The following is a 24119-nucleotide window of genomic DNA, read 5'->3' on the forward strand; positions in this document are numbered from 1 at the left end:
CATGCCCTATGAATTGGGGCATTGTCATCCTGGAAGAGATCCCTCCCATCAGGATAGAAATGTTTCATCATAGGATTAAGGTGATCACTCAAAACAACTTTGTATAGATTTACAGTGACCCTTCCCTCTAAGAGGACAAGTGGACCCAAACCATGCCAGCAAAATGCCCCCCAAAGCATAACAGAGCCACTGGATCCCCTCACTGTAGGGGTCAGGCATTCAGGTCTGTACTGGGTTTTCCTTTAATTTGTCACCTGTCTGTATCTCTGGGGCTGCAGTTGTGTCCTTTCCATGCTAAAGGAATCTGAAGAAAGACCTATCATCAGGGAGGAGATGAATCTGATTGAATATCGCCTTTATATATCGCCTATATATAACACTAATGGTGTACTTATGTTCCTAAAGCAAAGGAATACTCCCAGGAGGGATTGTTCTAAGTTGGGTCCTGGCAGCAGGTACACAATTAGGATCACACCCTTGGACTGGAAAGAGCAAGACAGTGCAATGTTTCCCATTGTACTTTGTCATGGGGTGGGCAATCTACCATGAATGACTGTCTACTTTGGCCTCCTCTGTCTTGAGCTTCACCAAATATCTAGCATCAATCAATTTCTGTATCTCTGCATTATGTATGGCTGCCTTGTGTGGTTCTCTGGATAAGCACTGCTGGGTACTCCATAAAAGGGGCATAAAAATCTCTTGTCTTGGCCTCAAGTGCAGCATCGTAAACCATGCAAACAGTTTTTTTCCTCCAGCAGGTGAAGGGCTGCCTGCTCCTCTCTGGATCTAGTCATGAGCTTCTCATTGTGGCATGGCATTATGTCCATCTGCCATACTCCCAATGTCTTGGTGAAGTCTGACATTGAGTGGATCTGTCAATTTGAGGAGATACTGCTGATTTGGGACAAGTTGTTCAACTAGTCTTGAAGGATCCTGCAGAGTCCATCCAAGCCTTGTCTTTATGGCTGCTGGCCCTCCAGGCCATCCCAAGTGTGTAGGTACAATCAATGTGGTAAGATGCAGATGATCTGGTCCAATGAGCAGTAGAGGGTATACTCAGAGGATGGTATGGGCAGCTGTTGGGGGTGCTTCTATCGTTCCTGTAACAAAGCTGCAAGGTAAGAATGGTCTGCTAAATTGAGTGTCTCTGCGGTGAAGGCATTGCTAATCTGGAAACTTGTGGTGGGCCATGCTGCAGATGAGATGTGAAATGAAACAGTGGCTCCTGGTACTGAATATCCTACTTTATAATTCTAAGAGCTAGGTCCTCTGGTGTTGCCTGCAGCCCTAATTTGCTAGCAGCTGCGGAGAAGAGGATGATGTGTTTAGACCGTCGACAGATCATCAAGAACAGCGTAGGTATCCAGTGTCTGGTCACCCTGATGCAGGTAGACTTTTACCATTTTCAGTAAGACTTGACCAGTCCACTCTGATCATTCTATGTAGGGGTATCCTGGCTATAGTGGCCACAACAAAGGGAAACACACCATGTCAATGTTTAACAAAAGATTATTTACTAAATCAAATTAAACTAACTACTAAAAATAAAACTAACCACTTCACAATTTAATGGCTGGCTAATGACTAGACTAGGAGAAAGAGGAGCAGGCTCAACAACCTGACCCTGTTCCCCAGTGAGCTGGCATGTATGGCACTACCTGACATACTTGGAAACATCACGCTTCAACTGAGACCAAAAGAAACAGCACAGGCCACAGTCATTCTCTTTATCCCCAGATGTCCACAACCATCATGCACAGTTGCAACACCACATCACGGGAGTTACTCAGCACAACAACCTGAAAACTCACTTTCCATTTTCTCACCAGCAAAACCTCTTGGACAAAATAACGATGAGCAAAGTCTCTTTTTGCTACCAGCAAAGCATTATGCCACAAATCAGACAGAGATGAATCAGACCATTGACTCTTCCACCATTCCTCCCTTGAAACAACTGAAGGAAGATGCAGGGAAACTGCATGTTGTGCAGTCACCACTCCTTGGCTACACCCCGACACAGGCAGGTCTAGATCAGATACGTCACAGCTCTGTGGACATGCTAAGAAAACACCTGGATCAGGCGGGTCTGGAGCAGACACCCTAGGGTTCTGTGCATGCATCACGGCACAGACAACAAGAACACCTGGATCACTCTGACCACTCTCATCCAGCTCCCCAGACGCTAGTGGTTTGGAAATAATCACAGGAGACTGTGGCATATCAGCTCACACAGGACTACCAGCCAGGTTGTTGCCCAAAATCATAACCATATCGTCAAGTGGCAACATGGGGCGCACCCCAACAGCAACAACATGCCCTGTACCAGCTCACAATCCAGCACAATATTATGGTGTGGCACAGGAATTAAGCCCGGCTCCATGCTCTTCATCAGTACAAAATCCCCCATTTCTATAGTGGGTGAAAAAGGCAGCACTGACTCCATAATAAATGAGTGTTTAGCATCTATGTCACACAATACTTTAATTGGAACATACTTGTTACTACCAACCAATGAAACAACAGCATCAACAATAAACAGCTCAAAACCAGAACCAGTTTGGGATTCAGGCCAGAACCAGAACTCAAATCCACTCAGAAGTCTCTGCTCCAAAACTGTACAGCATAGCATAGCTGGAGCATACGAAGGTGAATGATGCGGAGGCGACAGTGAATGAAGCTTAGCTCTTGGTTTCAACACCCAAGAGCGGGCCTCTGAAAAACTACCCTTATGCAATAATACAAAATCATCAGCCAATTCAGCTGCTTTAAGCACAGTGGAGGGCTTCTACTCATTTCGCATAAGTGGCAATGCGTTGAGGGATAGCAGTTTTAAACTGCTCCAACACAATCAGCCCACAAAGACCATCAAAAGTATTAACTTTCGCAGCTGCACACTAACAGTGAAAGTGGGATGCCAAATCATGGACAAATTCCAAATTTGTTTGCTCATCACCCTTTACCCAATTTCTGAATTTCTGGCAATATGCTTTAGGGGCCAATTCGTATGCTTTTAGTACAGTGAACGTCACTGTATTGTAACTCAATCATCCTCAGCACATCCCAGCAAACATACCCACGTGGGCCCACTGTGGGTATGTGTGGGTTTACTGTGGGGAAGTGTGGGCAGGGCAAACCCACACTAATCCCACATGGACCCCCTGTGGGTAAGCCTATGCAGGGCCCACAGCAGCTATGGCTCTTTGGGGCCCCTCTGTGGGCTTTCTGTGGGCATGCCCACACAGGCCCCCCTTTGGGTTAGCCTCTGCAGGACCCACAGCAGTTTTGCTTCTTCAGGCCCCAGTGAGGGTTTTCTGTGGGCAACCAACTGTGGGCTTGCCCACAGAATACCCACACAGACCCATTGTGGGCTTGCCCACACTAATCCCATGTAGACCCCATGTGGGTTAGCCTCTGCAGGGCCCACAGCAGTTTTGCTTCTTCAGGCCCCAATGAGGGTTTTCTGTGGGCAACCAATTGTGGGCTTGCCCACAGAAAGTCAACATGGGCCCCCCTATGGGATAGTCCATGTGGGGCCCAAAGCAGTTTTGCCCTTTGGGGCCACCATGAGGGTTTCCTGTGGGATACCCAGGGTTGGCTGTCCCACAGAATGCCAACACAGGCCCCCCTGTGTGATAGTCCGTGTGGGGCCCAAAGCAGTTAACCAAAAGGACTGGAATGTAAAATTTAAATCTGTATATGTGGTATATAACATATTGGTTTTTGTCACTTTATTTGAAGAGATATGATTGGCTGTAGTTCCTGTCACTGTTTGTTAAAAGTTTTGATCTGCTTTTGATTGAACTTTTGATTGTTTTTCTCCCTCTAATGGTGGAACATGACTATCTAATCACCATCAGCTGTGCCACTAGGGTGTGGCCTATATAACATACCAGTGCCTGTGTCCTACTATGATTGCTGATTTTGAAGGCCTGAGGGCCTATATGGGGCTTGGAGGTCAGTGTAGTGGGCATGAGTGGAAGATGTGTGTGGGGGTGTTGTAAAGCAAAGACAAAAAACTAAAGCAACATAACCAAATCAAAAAGGCATTGATAGGAGAGCTGGAGCAGCAGCCTAGTGCCAGAGAGTCAGCCAGAGACTGAGCTATGCCGCAGCCCAGAATTAAATTTTAAAAAAGTTAGTTGTGCTTGGTGTGACCTCCCACACCGCCAGCATTTGTTGTTTTCTTTAATCCATGCAGTTTTCTGCTCTGTGGTGTAGTTCTGAAACTGGGGGCGTTTGCTTAGGAAGTGGTCCTTGTTATCACAGAATGGACAATAAGGCTTGAATTTGTCCTTTACCTTTGAGTCTTCACTGAAGCACTGGGTGGTTCATCTGTGCCAAATGACTTTGGGAGTCTTTCCTTGATCCTTCCTCTTTCTTGTCCTCTTATCTCGTCCCTGGGGCCTTCGTCCCTTAGCCCCACCTCATCCATGACACCATGACTCAGAAGTCCATGAGAGTGTAGATTACACCCAGTTTATGGAACACATGTCGGTGTAGGAGAACCAGTTGATCTTTGTTCCCCTGCAATCTCCCAAAAGAAGCCTAAAGAAGGTCAGGGTTCAATCAACAATAACCTCTAACCTCAAAAGGCATGGATGTATATACAACTTCATCTGGAAATGCTCACAGGTAAACTCAGAACCCTTCCTTCATATTAAAGTGTCAGTTTTGACTCACAAAACAATCTCCTCTCCCCAAACTGTGTGGGACAACCCCAAGTGAAATTTATGACACAAAGAACTGCTGCATTCTTTATCAACCCAAGTTTCAGAAAATACTGGATTAAAGGACCCTCTCCTTTGGACAAATGCAGATAAACCTCATCAATTTATTTGATGAGTTTGGACAACTCCACCTACATTAGATGTTCTCTTTTCACCTTCTAATCTCATACATACACACATACCCACATTCCAAAGCACATCCTCCCCTGTTGCTTTCACCCTGGTGTGACTCCAGAAAGATATTCCAAACCAGTCCAACTCTTATCTCTCTACAATTAAGTACAGCCGGCCGAGATAGAAATACCGAGGTTTAATTGTTACATAGTAATGGAACCACAGTGCCATCCATTGAACAACTTTCAGTAAGGTTGAATGTTGAAGTAAGACCTCTGCCAGATAACTTATGTATATTTTCTTATTGTGATCTATTAAATTATCATTATACTCTATATAAATTAGAAGGAATTTGATATGTATGAGAGATTACTTTGATAAGCAAAGAATTAATTATAATGTATGTTAGCCAGTAGGTAGAGTAAGTTTGTTAAATAATTATAGTATGTTTTAAGTAAGCTGCACTGATGAATGTTAACTTTACGTGTTAATGGATGTATAGCCAAAGAAGTTTACATTTTATTTTAACCTAATCAAAGGATCTAACTCAGGTATTGTGATGGTGATTACATCATAGAGGTGTGTCTCTGAACATTTGAGTAACATAACATATATATGCAATTCATGTTTAATAACATATATATGCAATTCATGTTTAAGTGTGGATGAACATGGTGGAATGTTTAGTTGAAATTTAATTAACTCAGAGAAGATCATGTGTTTTCTCTTAGACAAAGGATTTTCCGTTTTGCGCAGGAGAACATCTGGCTCCACCCACACATGCCCATCTTAGTGCCAGCCCAATAAAACAGCATACTTGCTATGCTCATTCTGCTTTTTCCTTTTTCATCTCCAAGGAGACGCACATCGCATCCTGAAGACTTCCACCATTTTACTTTTCTCCGTACTTTTCTTGTATCATGTGATCTTCATATCATATCAGGTGCTGCCAATCAGGCACCTGATTGGCAGCACCTGTGCATGCACCTGTGAGCATGGGCCCTGCTACAGTGGTCAGTAGGTGTCTGCTCCAAGAATCGGCATGCCACGTTTGACTGATCTGGATAGGGCCCATGTGATAAGGCAACTTCAAGCTGGTGTTGCGCAAAACCAAGTTACAGCATTATTTGGAGTGAACTCTATCCTCCAAGATGACAACACCCGCCCCCATAGAGCGGGGTTTATCAGAGACTACCTCCAGAATTTGGGAGTGGAGAGGATGGAATGGCCTGCCAGCATTCCTGACCTCAACCTCATTGAACACTTGTAGGATCAGCTTGGGCGTGCTGTTCGTGCCAGAGTGACCAACACAACCACGTTGGCTGACTTGTAACAAATGCTGGTTGAAGAATGGGATGCCATTCCATAGCAGTGTATAACCAGGCTGGTGACCAGCATGAGGAGGAGGTGCCAGGCTGTTGCGGCTGTGTATGGTTCTTCCACACACTACTGAGGCTCCTGTTTGTTAAATGAATAAATTGTTAAATTGCCAATACGTCTTGTTTCTTCAAACTTCAATCATCCAATCCACCAAACACCAAACAAGAGTCAATGGCAGAATAAGCTGTTTGGCATTGGCAGAGAAGATTTGGCAAATTTTTCATGGGCACAACCCACATACTCATCCCACAAATGCATGTTCCTTACAAATGTGGCACCATGTAGAAGGGAAATAAACAGGCTTTCCAACTGTATAAGATTTATTGCCAAGAAGCATTGTTGCAACAAAAAAGTAATCTACCAAACACAAATTTCCTTACTTATATATATATATATATATATATATATATATATATATATATATATATATATACCACGCTACTCAACGATGTTACATAAAGGACTACTTAAGTTCAATGACACAGATATAGGTTAAGTCCATGTGTTCCCTGCTTCTGCCTTGATGCTTGACAGACTACTAATTGGTTCCCTTTCCTTTTTTGGGCATCTGTAACATAGGAAAAAAAACAGACTTGGGCATTTTTTTAAGTGTGTAGAAATAGAAGTATGTGTGTGGTGTGAGATGGACAATGGACATCTAAAAAATTCAAGAAACACCCTTTAGATTAGCTGGTAACTTGAAGTTGTGGTCACTCATTTTCTAAAACTCGACTATTTGCTATAAAACATGTTTTTAGCCATACCTGCAGTGTAGCTCTAAGAATGGCAATGTTGGTTGCTTTGATGCAGACTGAAATATCTCTAACTATTGGATGGATGTCTCCAACAGAACCCAGTGAAGGGAAGCCAATGTTGAAACCTGTATTTGTGATGAAATCAGGTCGATGGGATAGATAAACCAATTTTCTGCTCATTCAAAGATGTTGCTTCAGCTGCGGGGAAAACCATTGCTTTGAGGGATTTTACCAGTGAATGTGTCAAATAGAATAATTAATGTTACCAGTATTCACAAACACGCACGCACGCACACACACACACACACACACACACACACACATTTGCAAGCACAACCATACTCTCACAAAGCACTACTGGCCCAGCACTGTGAAGTATGGATTGGCAACGCTATAATGTGCTTTGGGCTGTAAAACAAACTCTATCTCCCTCTCTCTCTCTCTCTCAAACACACACACAAACACACACACACACACACACAACAAACACACTAACACTTTTAAATTCAAAGTGGAACAAGAACTAACAAGTAAAAAAAGAGGGGGCAAAAGAGATGTAGCGATGAGGCGAAAGGAAGATGGTAGACAGAAAGAGAGGAGAGAGCATATTCTTGACTCTATCACAGAATCAAACTTATTAGACTTCTTCTGACCTCAGTCTAATTTAATACAACTAGTGCAGTGCTCATTCAAAATACCTAGAGAGAACTGTGCCTGTTCCCTAAACACTTCTCATGCAGACTGTCGGTAGTCTCAAACTTTTTAAGTCATTAACACTACAAATGTAATCCCACCTCTGACCACAATGTGGATTGCAATGGCAGAGTGGTGCTGTCCGTACTTCTGCTCGTTGACTCCACGGGAAGAAAAAGCAAATCAATGTTGTTTATGAGGTATTTTTATATATTTCTCAAGAACCACTCATCCAAACAACTTCACACATCAACACTGCACTTCCCTGATTCCCCTGCAATACATCCAAAACATATGGAGTAGATGAACGGTTCTCGAGATACACAAAGGACAAACATACATACAGACAGACAGAGATTCCTTGCTCTATATAGAGAAATTTATCATATTTCAATGGGATTGCTGTTGGAAAATTATATTCTTAAAATAGGCATCCAGATGGACAGATCATGTAAAAGTTCAGTTATTCTTCAAATATCCCTGTGGGGAAAAGTCATTTGCACTTGACCCATCCTGACTTTTTAGAAGGTGTGGGCATCCACAGGGCTGTGCCTGTGGACCAACTCCAGTTCTGAGGGCGGCGGTGACTTGACCAATGGCAATGGAGAGAGTATTCCTAACACTTGTCTTTTGGGGTGGTAGAAAAGCAGATCAAACCCACTCTAACAGGAAAACATGCACATTCTTGATAAAAAGGCCCCAGTCAGCTCTAGTGGGTCCAAACACTTAGACTGTAGTAACTGTAGCTATTTTAAAAGTCAGTGTCAAGTTTGAGGAACCCAAGTATTTTCTCAGTATCAGCCTAATGCGGGACCTCAGTTCCTTAATACATTGTGGGAGTATATTCAGTCAAATTAATGCCCTAAATATCTGAATATAGCCTATGTGTATTATATATATATCGAATGTGCACTTTACGCTATACTTTTAAGACAGCAGTGTATTACTTTCACATTCACCAATTTTCAAGAGGAATTTCACTAATGGAAAGTGGGTATTTTTTTTAAAACAAGGTCACCAAAAATATGTAGTAGAATGCGCAAGTATTTTTAAAATTGCTGCCCTTTGGCCAGACAATGGGGGTTTCCTTTATTTTTACTATCAAATGTTGAAAACTATGAAAGTGCTAAAAAAAAAACCCCAAATGTTTCATATTTTAGATTCTTCAAAGTAGTTTGCTTTGATGACAGCTTTGAACACTATTGGTAATATCTTAACCAGCTTCATAAGGTAGTCACCTGGAATGGTTTTCAATTAACAGATGTGCCTTATCAAAAAAAAAAAAAAAAAATTGGTGTTATTTCTTGCCTTCTTAATGCATTTGAGACCATCGGTTGTGTTGTGCCGAGGTAATGTTTGTATACAGCAAATAGCTCTATTCAACTACTGTAGTAATCCATATTATTATTATTGCTAACTAAGATAAGAAAAACAACAGTGTCACTTTAAGACAAAATAAAGTAAAATTTCAAGAACTTTGAAAGTTTTTTCAAGTGCAGTCGCAAAAACCATCAAAGGCTGTGATGAAACTGGCTCTCATGAGCCTCAGAAAAGGAAGACCAAGTCACCTCTGCTGCAGAGGATAAGTTCATTAGAGTTACCAGCTTCAGAAATTGCCAATTAACAGCACCTCAGATTAGAGCCCACATCAATGCTTCCCAGAGTTCAAATAGCAGACACATCTCAACATCAACTGTTCAGAGGAGACTGTGTGAATCAGGCCTTCATGGTTGAATTGCTGCAAAGAAACCACTGCTGAGGGAGACCAATAAGAAGAGAGAATTGCTTGGGCCAGGAAGCACAAGGAATGGACATCAGACCAGTGGAAATCTATACTTTGGTCTGATGAGTCCAAATTTGATTTTTGGTTTCTACTGCTGTGTCTTTGTGAGACGCAGAGAAGGTGAACGAATGATATCTACATGTGTGGTTCCAACCATGAAGCATGGAGGAGGTGTGATGGTTTTGCTAGTGACACTGATGGTGATTTATTCAGACATACTTAACCAGCATGGCTACCACTACATTCTGCAGCAGCACACCATCCCATCTGGTTTGTGCTTAGTGGGACCATCATTTGTTTTTCAACAGGACAATGACCCAAAACACACCTCCAGGCTATGTAAGGGCTATTTAACCAAGAAGAATAGTGCTGGAGTGCTGCATCACATGACCTGGCCTCCACAATCACCCAACCTAAACCCAACTGAGATGGCTTGGGATGAGTTGGGCCACAGAGTGAAGGGAAAGCAGCCAACAAGTGCTCAGCATATATGGGAACTCCTTCAAGACTGTTGCAAAAGACTTCCAGGTGACAACCTCATGAAGCTGGCTAAGAGTGACTTTGTGAGGAAAAGGTGACTTGAGCACACAAACCCACTATCCTTTTGTGTCTTTCATTTATAAGTTGTGTTCATGTGCTTTGTGTTTTTATCTTGTGTTACACTACAGCACAAACAATTGCCCTTTGGGGACAAATAAAGTAACTGATTAACTGATTGATTAATTCAAACATACCTGCCAGCAAGGGCATTTTTAGACAAGATAGGCTGTCAAATAGGGTGGCACCAGCTGGAGAGGTGCCAAAGAGGGATAAGGAATATTTGAATATTTTGTAATTAATTTCAGAAAAATCTACTTTTACAATCTACTTTTAAAGTCAGTTGCAAACAACCTGCTAGCTTATTTTGCAACCCCACAGTTCATTTACCATGCAAACTTTATACGGTTATCATTCATAACCGGAATATAGATAACACTATGTGCAGTACAGTACGTGCCTGTGTATGTGCAGGTAGGTCCTCGGCTTGAGTCATGTATTAGTCAGTAAGTCAGTGGTTTTAACAGATGGCCTATAAGAGTGAACAATGATCTACACTTGAAATTAAAGAAAAATAATTGTTGTCCTAAGCCAGGCAAATCCAGGCATTTTGATTAATAGTCTATAAAACCAGATATTTGCTCTTGGAATGACAGTTGTCAAAATCGCCCCATGCTTTGTGCTCCGTTAAAAAGGCTCTGTGTTGTAAGTCAGTGTACCGCAGAGCCACAAAATATATAAAAATAGTGATCAGTAGTGTCCGTTTAAGATATGACAGCAGCAGCAGAGAGCAATAAGAGCTTAGTGGTGGTTTAGGGTTAGGGTTAGGGTTAGGGTTACGTTAATGAGTGTCTGTCTAAATCCTGTCCAGACAGGATTACACTGTTGTCCTCTCTCTCTCTGTATATATAATATATAAACTATACGCCCCATGCTCTGTGCTCCGTTAAAGAGGCTCTGTGTTGTAAGTCAGTGTACCGCAGAGCCACAAAATATATAGAAATAGTGATCAGTAGTGTCCGTTTAAGATATGACAGCAGCAGCAGAGAGCAATAAGAGGTTAGTGGTGGTTTAGGGTTAGGGTTAGGGTTACGTAAATGAGTGTCTGTCTAAATCCTGTCCAGACAGGATTACATTGTTGTCCTCTCTCTCTCTGTATATATAATATATGAACTATACAGTGCTGCTTGAAAGTTTGTGAACCCTTTAGAATTTGCTCTATTTCTGCATAAATATGACCTAAAACATGATCAGATTTCCACTCAAGGCCTAAAACTAGATAAAGAAACATCAATTAAACAAATGAGACAAAAACTTTACACTTGTTCATTTATTTATTTAGGAAAATGATCCAATGTTACATATTTGTGCGTGGCAAAAGTATGTGAACCCCTAAGATTAGAGTTAGAGTTGAAGAATTAGAGTTGGGTGTTTCAATCAATGGGATGACAATCAAGTGTGAGTCTGGGAGGCCCTGCCTTATTTAAAGAAGAAAAATCTGGGTCTTCACTGTCAAACTCTGAGCTTCACAACACAGGTTTGTGGAAATGTGTCATGGCTCAAACAAAGGAGATTTCTGAGGACCTTAGAAGAAGAGTTGTTGATGCTCACCAAGCTGGAAAGGGTTACAAGACCATTTCAAGAGTTTGGACTCCTCCAGTCGGCTGTCAGACAGATCATATACAAATTGAAGACATCCAACACCATTGTTGCTCTCCCCAGGAGTGAATTCTACAGGAAAATGTCAAGGTATCTGTCTGTGGACTGAAGCTAAACAGAAAGTGGTATACGCAGTAAGACAACAACACTAAATGACAAGTCGTTCTACCAAAGAATGGTGAAAGCAGAAGAAAGATAATGTTTTTGAATGGCTGAGTCCTCAATAAATAAATGAAAAAGATGAAAAAAAAAAGTATTTTTTGTCTCATTTGTTTAATTGGATTCACTTTGTCTAGTTTTAGGACTTGTGTAAATATCTGATCATGTTTTTAGTCATATTTAGGCAGAAATACAGAAAATTCTAAAGGGTTCACAAACTTTCAAGCAACATTGTATACAATACTTGTATATTAAAAATATAGCAAATACAGGAAACTAGCACATTAGGGATTGTTCGTTATTTATGAGAGAGAGGGAGGGGGATTGCAAAATGATAGAGGCACGTCAAATAATTTTTGAAGTACTGGGGAGGGACTTATGTTTTTTATTTTGGCTTAGGGGAGGGACATACAACTTTAAATGGTTGTATTTTGTATTTATTTTAAATACATTTTTCGTTTTCAAAATATTTAATTATATAATTATTTGTTAGCTGGTAAAGCTACCACAGATTTTGCCCCGTAGGCTAACATTGCGGTTTGTTTTGTCAGCTGACAATTACATAGTTGCTGCCACGGGCTGACAGATTACACTCTGTGCTTTCAACAGTTTTCCTGGCCTTCACTGTTACATGTTTCGGTGCACCGGCGCACTGAAATGGAGTGGACGTAATCACAAACTAGCGAGAAAAAAACAGATAATCGAGCAGGGAGTAACCATGGCTAGTGAGGATTATCCATGCCTTTGTCAAGATAAACTTTAATGAAAAGTTAGAGTTAATCTGAAAAGGAAGACCTACATGAGTGCTAATTTGGTGCAGAAAACCAAGGCTTTTTCAACTCCAGGATTTCGTTTTCAAGTAACTTTCCTTAATGTGATCATCAAAGGGTACATTTTTAAAATCTAATAACGGCTGCTGTGCCAACGGATATTATTGTGGCCACTTCTGCCACTGTTGTGTATGTTATGGTTTATTTGGGAAAATGGTCATTAAAATCGCTAATGTTGACTGTGTGCGTGCTGTGTATGTGTGTGTATGTGTGTGTGTGTTTGTGTGTATGATGTGTAGGCTTACTAAATTTTGTTGGTTTTGTGTGATAGGAGGGTGGCTGTCATCCACCCATATTCTGATGAAGTGGACACACAGCTTGTGTGATGATGTGATTATTTGTAAGAAGGATTTGCATTTTGCTTAAGAAATTATCTGTTTATTTTGGTGATAACTCTCACTCCCTCTGTGCTGTTTGCTTGTAACATTGGCTGGACTTAACGTCTTATTTTTGTTTCAGAGCTGGAATTGTCATTGGTAAATTTTGCAGAACTATAGTAATAGTGGTTTGCTTATTTCCCCCAATGATGGAACGGCCATCAGAAGGTCAAGGATCAAGAGTCACGGTTTGCTTTACTTTTTTTTTTTCTCCAATACTACCTACCTTTGGTGTGAATATAATAAAATGGTTATTTATGGTGGATGGAGGGTCATGCATTTTCCCCCTGTCACTCAGGGAGACTCAAGGAAAAATATTTGTAGCTCAGGGGAGGGTCAAGATAAAAAAAAAAAAAGAAGTCACACCTCACACCCCAGCCACTCACATCTCTCTGATAACTCCAGGGAAACATAGGAGGCTGGAATAGTAGGCCTGGGTTGAACAGGGCCAAAAGTGACTTTCCACCTGGAGGAAGCCACTTCCAGAGCCATCTCAGGATTCCCCCCCCCCCAAAAAAAAAATTAACGTCTCGTTGGTACTCGACAGTGTGAGTAGCTGAATGTTCGTTGGGTCCATGTTTGGTGGGATCATTCAATCAATTGCCAATATACCAAAAACCTTAAATTGTTTAATCATCCTACCAATGGAAAGACAGTTAACATTAAGGACTTTATTACCTGTAAAACAAAATATGTTGTCTATATGATACAGTGTCCATGTGTTAAAATATATATAGGTGAGACATCTCGTTCCCTTAAAGAGCATATCGCTGAACATAGGATCTCTATTATCAGAAATGATGTAACCAGCCCTGTTGTTTCAATGAAAAGCAACATCACATTTCATCTCTATTTTTTATTGACATAGAAGTGATTAAGTCCAGCCCAAGAGGTGGTAATGTCAATTTTCTCATGAAAAATTTAGGATTTTCTATTTACAAAGTTTATCTCCAGGGGGCATGAATGCAAATTTCTCAATTAATGAGTTTCTATAGTGGTTCTTAAATATCTCTCACTTATGTGGTTTTGTAGTGGTTTTTATGATGTATTATTTTATATTGTTGTATGATGTATCTTTTTGCTCTTTCTATACACAGCACTTTTTATTTATACTATTATTTTTATTATTAATAATTTTTATTATTAATATTGTTTTAATCAAGTTTTTTCTAAAGTTTGACATATCAAATAGGCACATTTTGGATTAAGACATTCTGTACAAACCCAAGTACCACCCCTTAATTGCACTTTTCCAGTTAATGGACCAAACATGTTGCTTCTTGGACACTCCCCTTGCCTCTCTGGTAGTCTGGGACAACGACTGGCCTGAAGCCACATGACCATATATCCAACCCATCGTTATAGATGCCCCATTGGCTGATATGTGTCTGGATGTACATGATTGGTTGTCTTTTATATTTTTTTTACCTTTTTGCTTCATACCTAACTTACTCTATTTAAATGTTGTTTGTATTGTGTTTTATGATGACCCTGCCACAAGCCGAAATGCGTCGGTCAAACAATAAAGTTGTTCTATATACTGCATACTACTTGCTGGAGTTTTGACCTCTTTGGTGGGATCATTCTGTCATTAAGTGCAGAGCAGATGGACCCAAATGCAGGACACCGCAGGCACAAGGAACTGAAGAATATATTTATTTAACAACACAGGAACAGGACACAGAAGTGGTGGCAGGCCAGGCTAAACAGAATAGAACTAAACCGGATAAATGATTCAATAAAGACTGAACAGAAAAGCAGGACCTAAAAACTAAATGGACTAAGTCACACCCCAGCCACCCACCTCTCTCTGATAAATAACAAACAGTCCCATATATGTTTCTAAATGCAAAGCTAATTCAAACATGTTTATATTGCTTTCCTAACTTTAATGCAGGCCCAAAGGGTGCACCGTAAATTATATAATGAAGTTATATAACGTCATATACTGTTTCGTTTAACTACATTTCTCAGTAGTGTAGTGGTAGCGTAGCTGTTTTCTGAATCACATAGCTTTTCTGAAATAAAACTAAGGATCAGTATGTGATGCCATTGCCATACACAGATGAATTATGGATGTGTAGCCAACAGAAGCGCTTACATATGATGGTGACATCAGGCGCCAATCCTCAGGCTGATGCCTACGATGTCTCTGGAGCAGGGGAATACAGTTGGCGCAAGAGCTTGAGTTTAGTTAAATTCACTTCAGCTCAGTACTTTATTGTCCCACTGGGGGAAATTCAGCTTGCAGCAGAGCACAGATAAAAAAAAATGACAATAAACACAGACAGTACAACAATAAAATCAGTAAAAGATGGGTTTTGTATAGGATAGTACACACATAACAGTACAACAATAAAATCTGTAAAAAGATGGAAAGAACTTGTAATGTTGAGGATGGAGAGCAACTGATCCCAAAAGAGTTGCCATGGCCATACTTTAACAAATACATGAGTGTAACCAAAACAACAGAGAAAAATTATGTGTTTAGGTGCTAGGGATGTGCAGAGAGCCCAGTATTTGTATTTGTATCTGTATTAGTTGAGGCAGCAGAATTATTTGTATTTGTATTTGTAGTCGAATAAAAGTGGAAAGAAGCTTAAAAATCCTGTTTTTGTTTTTATTACGCTTTTAATTTTAGAAAATGAAAGTGTTACAATAAGTGTTCATGAATAAACTACCTTATGAAGGAGGTCTCCACACAGGGTCTCGAACTGGAGTCTCCCAGATCATAGACGACTGCGCTGACTACCGAGCTAAAACTTTACTCATCACCTCATTGTAGACAGACTTCTACCTATTAATACACCCATAACACAGAGACAGCACAGCGTGTAACATGAGGGGAAGAACTTCAAAGGCAATTATTGCTTTGCACTTTTCATTTATTGCTTATTTTTTACAACCTAACTTTGTGGAAAGGAGAGGGCGAACAACAGGTAATGGAGAGTCCCTTGGGAGCACTTTGCGTGTATCAGTAGCTCAGCTTTATCTCTGGAGAGCATCCACAACTCCAAGAGTGATGTCCAAATTAGGAAATATGCATCATGTAGCAGGTAGATGTGACTCCCCTCATTGAGACCTGCTAATAGATGTAAAAGCGGAGCAGAGACAAACTAAAAGACAAACTAAAATAGACAAATGCATACAATACAATTAGATTACTCTGAAATATTACTTTTGTAGTTTTTAACATTAACCAGCAAAGGGTACAACAAAAATGCAGTTCTGTACAAAACTGAAGTATGGTGGTTAGTTAAAATGATTTGCCTGAAATTTCTGTCGATATAGCTACTACAGAGTGGGCCTAGTAAAAATACCACTTTTTAAACTTCAAATCATATTATTAAAATAATAATTAAACAAAGAATATAAGAGTAACTTTAGAGCTGCTGTAGCTTAGCTTGCTACATTTCTCTGGGGAATAGCTTCAGTGTAGTGGAGCTTCATTTAATGTAGAGTAACTGGTAGCTCAGCTCACTACACTTTCCAAGTAGCTTGCCCAACCCTGACAGGGACTATTGCATGTAAAAATACTACCTGAACGATGACATTGATGACATGACACAAACAGGTGAGTGAAGTTGAATAAAGTTACATTTAAAATCATTAAGTAGTATAATTATATAATGTATAATTGTTAGAAAATGTTCTAATGAAAGATCGATTCCCTGAGGGGCACCAAAATGTCCAGAAACAGCCCTGTCTGCCAGAGCTGACTTGGGGGAAACAGAAGAATGCTGTGGCCCAGCAGGGACGGGGTTGCTGCAGGTCAGCATGGACAGGCAGTTGCTGCAGGGACAAGAGATTACTTGGGCATGGGGGGCTGGGGTGGCTGCTTGGGCTGGTGCTTGAGCTGAAAGCTGGGAACCAGGGGCTGAGTCTTTGTGACACTGGGGAACGGACACTCTGCGGCACTAGGGATTGGACACTCTGCAGACACTAGCAAAGTGGGAACTTAGGCTAGACTTAATGACATTAAAGTGTCTCATGCTGGTGACTAGCATGATCCAGGATAGCTGGCTGAGAAGTAGGCTGAAGGCCTAGGTTACAGGTCATTATAACGGAGAGCTATGAAGAATATAAATACATTATCACAGGAAAAAAACGACAGTGTTGCTGCAAATAAGGTGAGAGGAATGCTGGCAGAAAATTGCTGATCATGTAAATTCAATTCGTAAGTTAATATATTTATTTTACCAATTAATGCACTCTCAATGCCTCCCACATTCAGAGCTCTTAAACTTTAGACTTTATACTCAAGAAGTTCATTTAGGTCTGACTCTGTCCCAAAATTAAGGATAAGTGGAAATCACTTTAGTTTTTGGCCAAATTTGGCCAAAGTGAAATTAATTTTATATATTGAATATCTGTGACAAATACCAATAAATAATCAATTTTCTTTTTTTTTTGTTGTTGTTGTTCAAAGTATTTTTTCATTGGTTTTTAGTTTTTATTTACAATTTGAAATACAGTTTCACATATTTTAACAAAATCTCATCCCACAAGTAACCCTAACCCATTGCACCATTACAAATTTACAATATGACATATCAAATCAATGGTAAGTATGATAAAAGACTAATCAGTTCTCTAATCAGTGTTCTAATAGCTGCAGTACCAGCAGTGTTAGATGGACTTGGCAGCAAATCAGGTAGTTAGTGAAAGGCTGGCACTTTTTATAACCGTTTTAAATAGAAACTCGGAACATAACCTGCTCCGGACCAGGTTAAGTTTGCAGCATAAGTTACCATGGTGATGTAGCCAGGTTAAAAGAGAGGCACCTCCATGACATTGAAAACCCTGGTTTTAGGCTCAACATACTTACAAACTTAAATGTAAGGGCCAAGGTTGAATACAATAAGCAATAGTATCTCAAGTGGTCCTTATAATATAATCTGCAACTAAGGCACTAAGGCAAGCTTAAGCTTTTACTCTACTCTTCATTGTCATGAAAGCTAACATTGCAAATCTACAATGCATTGTTTTATACATAAGACCATTTAATATTATTGTAACACATGGATGGGTGATATTATTGTGTTTACATGAAGCTCATCAAAATTTTTTCACTTCAATTTTAGAGATCCAGAAATACATTTCCAGGCTCTATTTTGCGCCCTCCTCCTCAGTAACTTTATCCAAACAAAAAGAGACAAAGAAGGAAAAAAAAGAAACTGTGCACCACCGTCATTTCTGCCCCACAGACACCACAACAGTCATCAATGAGCACCAGGTGATGCTGTGGAGTACGCCACTATGCCCGGCAAGGCCTCTCTTTTGGCTGTGGCTGTAATGTTGCTCCAGCACCTGCTTCTACCTCCATATGCTGTTGGGTCTAAGGTGGCATTCAGTCTCTTTTAGCTCTGTTTCTGCTCTCTACCAACTCCTGAGGGAAATATCTGGCTCTTTAGCTGCTAAATGGTCCACTATGTTCACCAGCTAGTCTACAGCTAACTGTGTCTGTTTGCTGTTTGGTGCTGAGCAGGTAGCAGGTAGTGTAGAGCAGGTAGTGTAGAGCTTTTTCTCTGAAAACAGCTGCCTGCTGCGGCCGGAAACAACGCTATGAGAGCGCTGAGAGTGAACCAAAAGAGTAAAGTTGCAGCTGAACAGCTAAATAATGAGCTGAAACTTGCTATAAAGCTCCGTAAAGCTGAGGGGAGCTGCAGAGTTGCTGATAAGTAAGATAGTAAAAACCATTTTACCTTTTTAAAATGCTTAAAATGACATTTCCTCACTCTCCCTCATTGAAAAATCCAGAAAAAAAGAATACTACTCACTGAAAAGTCCATTCTTAGTGTGTGTGTGTGTGTGTGTGTGTGTGTGTGTGTGTGTGTGTGTGTGTGCTGTGGTTTCAAGTTTTTATCACACTTGTGTAAGTTTATTCCATAGTGGACCCCGATTAGCTCCAAACTAGTTGTCACAAATCATGCTCATAGGTACATATCTTGAACTCCGATTTAAGGTGAGCTCACAGAAACTTTCCTCCATTCCAAGCTTTCTTGTTATATTAAGTTGGTTGCCATTATCATAAGAAACATACTGTGTTTTTTGTGACATCCAGTCAAAGCCTATAAAGAGAAGACATTGCAGCCAGTTGACATTAGAGAAATTGTGTGTGTAGCTGGAAGTTGCTCCCTAATCTGATGTTATTCTATTGTTATTTTTGTATTTTTCATGTGTTAATGAGGTTTAGTGAGCAGTGATGCATGGTAATGCGCCATGTGGGTGGTACATTATCTGTAGTACCATCCACTGGGTTCATATTGTGGTGCCCTGGTGCAGTATGATGGGATAAATGTTTACTGTCCAAACTGTTTTTAAATAAAAAGGTCTTATTGAATCCATCGAAATCTCAGTTTCTGGTGCATATTTTGTCAATGATGGTGAAGTTTCTTATCCATCAACAATATACAGAGGCCCATAGTCAATAGGTTATCAGTCTGCTCTGATAAAATAGTAACCCTCAAAATGCATACTGCAGCCGAGATGGAACCAAGTTTCTGTAAAACAAATAACATTACTGATACAGAATTCTCTCTTTACTTTGTAGTGCCACGTTATCCACTTTGTGTGACACCACGTTGATAATGTAAATACCGGCAGGGGCTCGTAGTCAGCCTCCTCGCCTTCTTGGTTGGTTTCTGACTCGTTTTGTGGTTTATATTTTCTTGCTTCTTTTGGGGATATTGTAAGTCAACATGTTTGGGTTAAAACCTAGAATTTTTGTGCAATACTGCATTTACAGCAGAAATTGTCCAAAGATTTCCTCATGTTACCAACTCAGCACCGCTTAGCAGTTGGTACAGCAGCACTTTCAGGGATTATGGATGTCAGAACAGTCAAGTGCACCACACAAGATGCACAAAGCAAAGCTAACAGCCCACACAGAGTTATTACCATTAAGAGAGTAACATATACATGGCATAGAAAACTTGTAAATTAATGCAAAAAACAGACAGGAGAAATTTAGAAGAGGACAATGACTGCATGCCAGATCAGGCAGGCAGAGAGTTCCACAGCTGAGGGGCAATGATTTTCTTTGAATGAATGAAATGAATTATCTACAGGCAATGGTCATCTCTCACTTGGCTATTGTGTTGCTGCCAGGATGCACAATAAAACCTCTGCAAATGGTCCAAAATGCAGCAGGAAACAGTATGAAGCAGAAATACGATAAAAACTGTGTGTAAAATCAAGTTTTAGTGGATTTCTGGCCTAATGTTATGTTTGTTCTGATCATTGAGCTTCAGTAAGGTGCACTTAATGTGCATTGTTTAATTTAAGACAGTATTCTCTGCAGCTGCCTCTGTTGTAATTGTCTTAGCTATTACTGAAATTTTGATGACCAGAGGGTCCAGAGACTTTTAATCAAAGCCACAATTCCCTCTGCTGCAGTGGTCAATCACCAATAATAAATCAGTTTCACCAGTCATTTGATGAATTTCCACATAAGGCCTACAAGTCTTAAATGAACCTCTTAAACATCTACTTTAAAAATGTTTTCAGATGTTTGGCAACAGATTTGCTGTCTTCAAGCACTTTCTAAAAAAGAATAGCAATATCAAATATTCCCTTTTTTAGTAAAATAATTTAAAATAATAATGGTAGCACATTTCAGCAACCAGGCAATTCAAAGTGCTTTACATTAAACATTAAAAGCATCTATACAAAGTGTAAAAGAAACACACCATAATAGGACACTGAAATACATTTAAAAAACATTAAAGAGAACATTAAAGTCATTAAAGAGCTAAGAGAATAGAAAATAAAAATAAGCTAAAATAGAATGAGAAAGGTATGAAATGCAAGAATCAAAATTACAGTGCAGCGTAATAAAAGAATAGTTATTTGATTTAATCAAAGGCAGTGGCAAATAGAAAAGTCTTCAGCCTTGATTTCAACCATTCAGTGCTTTATTAACCAACAGTAGTATTTTGAATTCAGTTCTTTGACAGACAGGAAGCCAGTGTAAAGATCTGAGAACTGGAGTGATATGATCAACTTTCTCAGTCTTAGTGAGGACTCGAGCAGCAGCACTCTGAATCAGCCGCAGCTGTCCGATCGATTTTTTTAGGGAGACCTGTAAAGACACCATTACAGTAGTCGAGTCTACTGAAGATAAATGCATGGATAAGTTTTTCCAAATCCTGCTGAGACCTGAGTCCTTTATTCTTCATATATTCTTAAGGTGACATTAGGCTGTGTTGTGGAAATTGTCTGAAAACACTTAACGCACATATGAAATAATACACAAAACACTGCTGGGTTGAAGATTAAAAAATATTATTGTACAATAAGGAGAGAGAACACACAAAGATTTGCATTTGTTTGTCTAACCAAACGAAGAACAAATCTATTCTATTATAGTATGATCTGTGATTGGTCAAATCATCCAAATTGTGGATTACAACCAATGGTAAACAGCCAAAGGGTATACATTTACATGCCCATGTATGCTAGATAAGAACCACATCTCCCAAGGACACAGGAAGGCAAGAGCTGTCTGTGGCTTTTGACTCTTTAACCTGTCCTGTTTACTCCCAAACCCAGGATGTTACCTTATCTGAGCCTAAACAAGAATGGAAAGAGAGGAGTGGGCCTCCTAAAACACATTCCTTCTCACAAGGACATGCACACATTAACAAAGCAAATGATCATCCTTGCACAACTCTGCACATTAAAATGATAAGCCATCCCTTTGGTCTTTCATTACCTTTACAACTGACTTTGTAATTGTCTTAAATGTGGCTGTTGAAATTCAGGTCTGAGTCCATGATTTCTGGCTTGGTTTGTGGTTTTAAACATTAGCGACTGAAGCTGAGCACTGACTTTTAATCGTTCTTCCTTGGCTCCAGAAACAATTGCTTCAGTTTTGTCTTTGTTTAATTGAAAAAAAATTCTGGCACATCCAATCGCTGATTTGTACAATGCACATACTTACTGCTTGTATTGGACCATAGTCCCCTGGTGATATGGTTATGTAAGAGTTGTCTGCATAATTATGGTAACATATTTTGTTGTTTTCCATCTTCCATCTGAGCCAGTGGAAACATGTAGATGTTGAGTAGAGGGGGCTGCAGAATGGAGCCTTTGGGAACTCATTTCATGATTTCTGCTTGAATTGGACCAAAGTCCCTTGGTGATATGGTTATGTGACCTAATGACAGTCTGTCAATGATGTGTAATTACCTATAGACACAAAGTAGTCCCTGTCCTTTATGTAGGATTCAAACCAATTTAGAACTGTGCCAGAAAGTCCCATTCAGTTTTCCAGTCGGTCAAGTAATATGTTGTGGTCGACTGTGCCAAATGCAACACTGGGATCCAGTAGAACTAATACTGAAATTCTGCCACTGTCTGTGTTTAAGTTGATGTCATCGAAGACCTTAACAAGAGCAGTGTCAGTGCTGTGGTGTGGTTGAAATCCTGACAGGAAAACAAATGATCAAAACAGTTGTTTAGTGCCAAGAAGTTGTTCAGCTGTTGAAAAACAGCTTTTTCAATGATTTTATTTAAAAATGAGGTTTGATATGGGCCTATAATTATTCATTAGTGAAGTGTCTAGAGGGCAGGGCCTGTGGGAAGACACCTGAGAGAAAAGACATGTTGACAACTTGTAAAAGATCTGAGACCATGCAGTTCGAGACATTTTTGAAAAAGCCTGTTAGCAGAATGTCAAGGCAGCAGGAGGATTTCAGATGTTGTATAATGTTCTCTAAGTTTGATTGGATAAAATTCTGTCATGGTATTAGAATTGAATTTGAGTGGACACATGGACAACACATACCTGGTACCTGGAGACACTGCTTGTCTAATTTTCTGAATTTTGTCGGTGAACATGGAGGCAAATTCATTGCAGGCTCTGGTGGATAGAAGTTCAGAGGCTACTGACACAGAAAGATTTGATAGCCTGTTGACAGTAGCAAACAAGGCACGTGCATTATTATTGTTTTTGCCAGTGATCTCAATGAAGAAGGACTGCCTTGCATTTCTCAGTTCCATATTATAAATGTGAAGTCTCTCTTTATATCTCTCTTTATAGATGTCATAATGAATGTGGAGATTTGTTTTTAGCCACCTGTGTTCAGCTTTTCGATACTCTCTTTTTTCTATTTTCTTTCTACTATTCTTACCAGTGTGGCATTTCTCCATGGAGATCTTTTCTTAACAGAGACAACTTTTACCTTAGTGGGTGCAATGGCATCAATAACATTTGTGATTTTAGAATTGAAATTATCTACAAGCTCATTGACTGAGACCCAAGAGAGGGCGGGTGTGGAAGAGAAAGCCTGAATAAATATTTCACTGGCGTTTTCAGTGACATACCATTTTGTGATTACCTCTGTTTGAACATTTGTGTGCACGGAGACAGTGCTCTCAAAAAAAACACAGGAATGATCAGAGAGAGCAACATCAGTCACCACAACCTCAGAAATGTCCAGAGCCTTAGAGAAGATTAAGTGTACCCCTTGTTGTGTGTGGGCTCTGTCACATGCTGAGTCAGTCCAGTTATCAAGAACACAACACAGTTCTTTAGTCCCTCTGTCCGGGGGTCGTCAACATGGATATTAAAATCACCAACAATAACTACACAGTCAAAGTCAATACAGATTATTGACTGATTATGGGATATGGTTCAGCAAAGTCATCAAAAAAGGTTGCACAGTATTTAGGTGGCCTGTAGATATTTAGGAACATAGCTTGAGAAGAGGAATTCAACTGAAGAGCCACATATTCAAAGGAAGAAAAATTTCCATTAGATATCCGCTTGCATTGGACGAAATCATTAAACAACTCCAACTCCTCTCCTATGCACTCTAGCTTCACTCATAAAACTGAAGTTGGGAGGGGTTGACTCGATAAGAACAGCTGCACTGTTATTTTGGTCTATCAAGAAATCAAGATTGTGCTTGATGATAAAATCATTCATTAAAAATGTTTTTCCTGCCAAAGATCTTAAGTTTAATAAAACTACATTTAGTGTGTTAAAAGCATTGTATGCCCATTTTTTTGGGGACAGGCTGTGGCTGACGAGGAACGGATGCTAAATTTGATAAGTTTGCAGAACTGGTTGAGTGCATCTTGTTTTTTTAGCAGATTCA

The 24119-nt window shown here is 40.0% G+C and overlaps 1 long non-coding RNA gene across 1 annotated transcript; it reads left to right on the forward strand.

Moving 5' to 3' along the window:
• Positions 1-5040: 5040 nt before the first annotated feature.
• Positions 5041-22111, forward strand: LOC122976686. The gene is made up of 3 exons (XR_006401015.1): positions 5041-5051; positions 6848-6857; positions 22005-22111. It is a non-coding gene; the product is annotated as an uncharacterized LOC122976686 (long non-coding RNA).
• Positions 22112-24119: the final 2008 nt, after the last annotated feature.

Source organism: Thunnus albacares, chromosome 24, assembly GCF_914725855.1.
Source record: "Thunnus albacares chromosome 24, fThuAlb1.1, whole genome shotgun sequence".
Taxonomy (NCBI): domain Eukaryota; kingdom Metazoa; phylum Chordata; class Actinopteri; order Scombriformes; family Scombridae; genus Thunnus; species Thunnus albacares.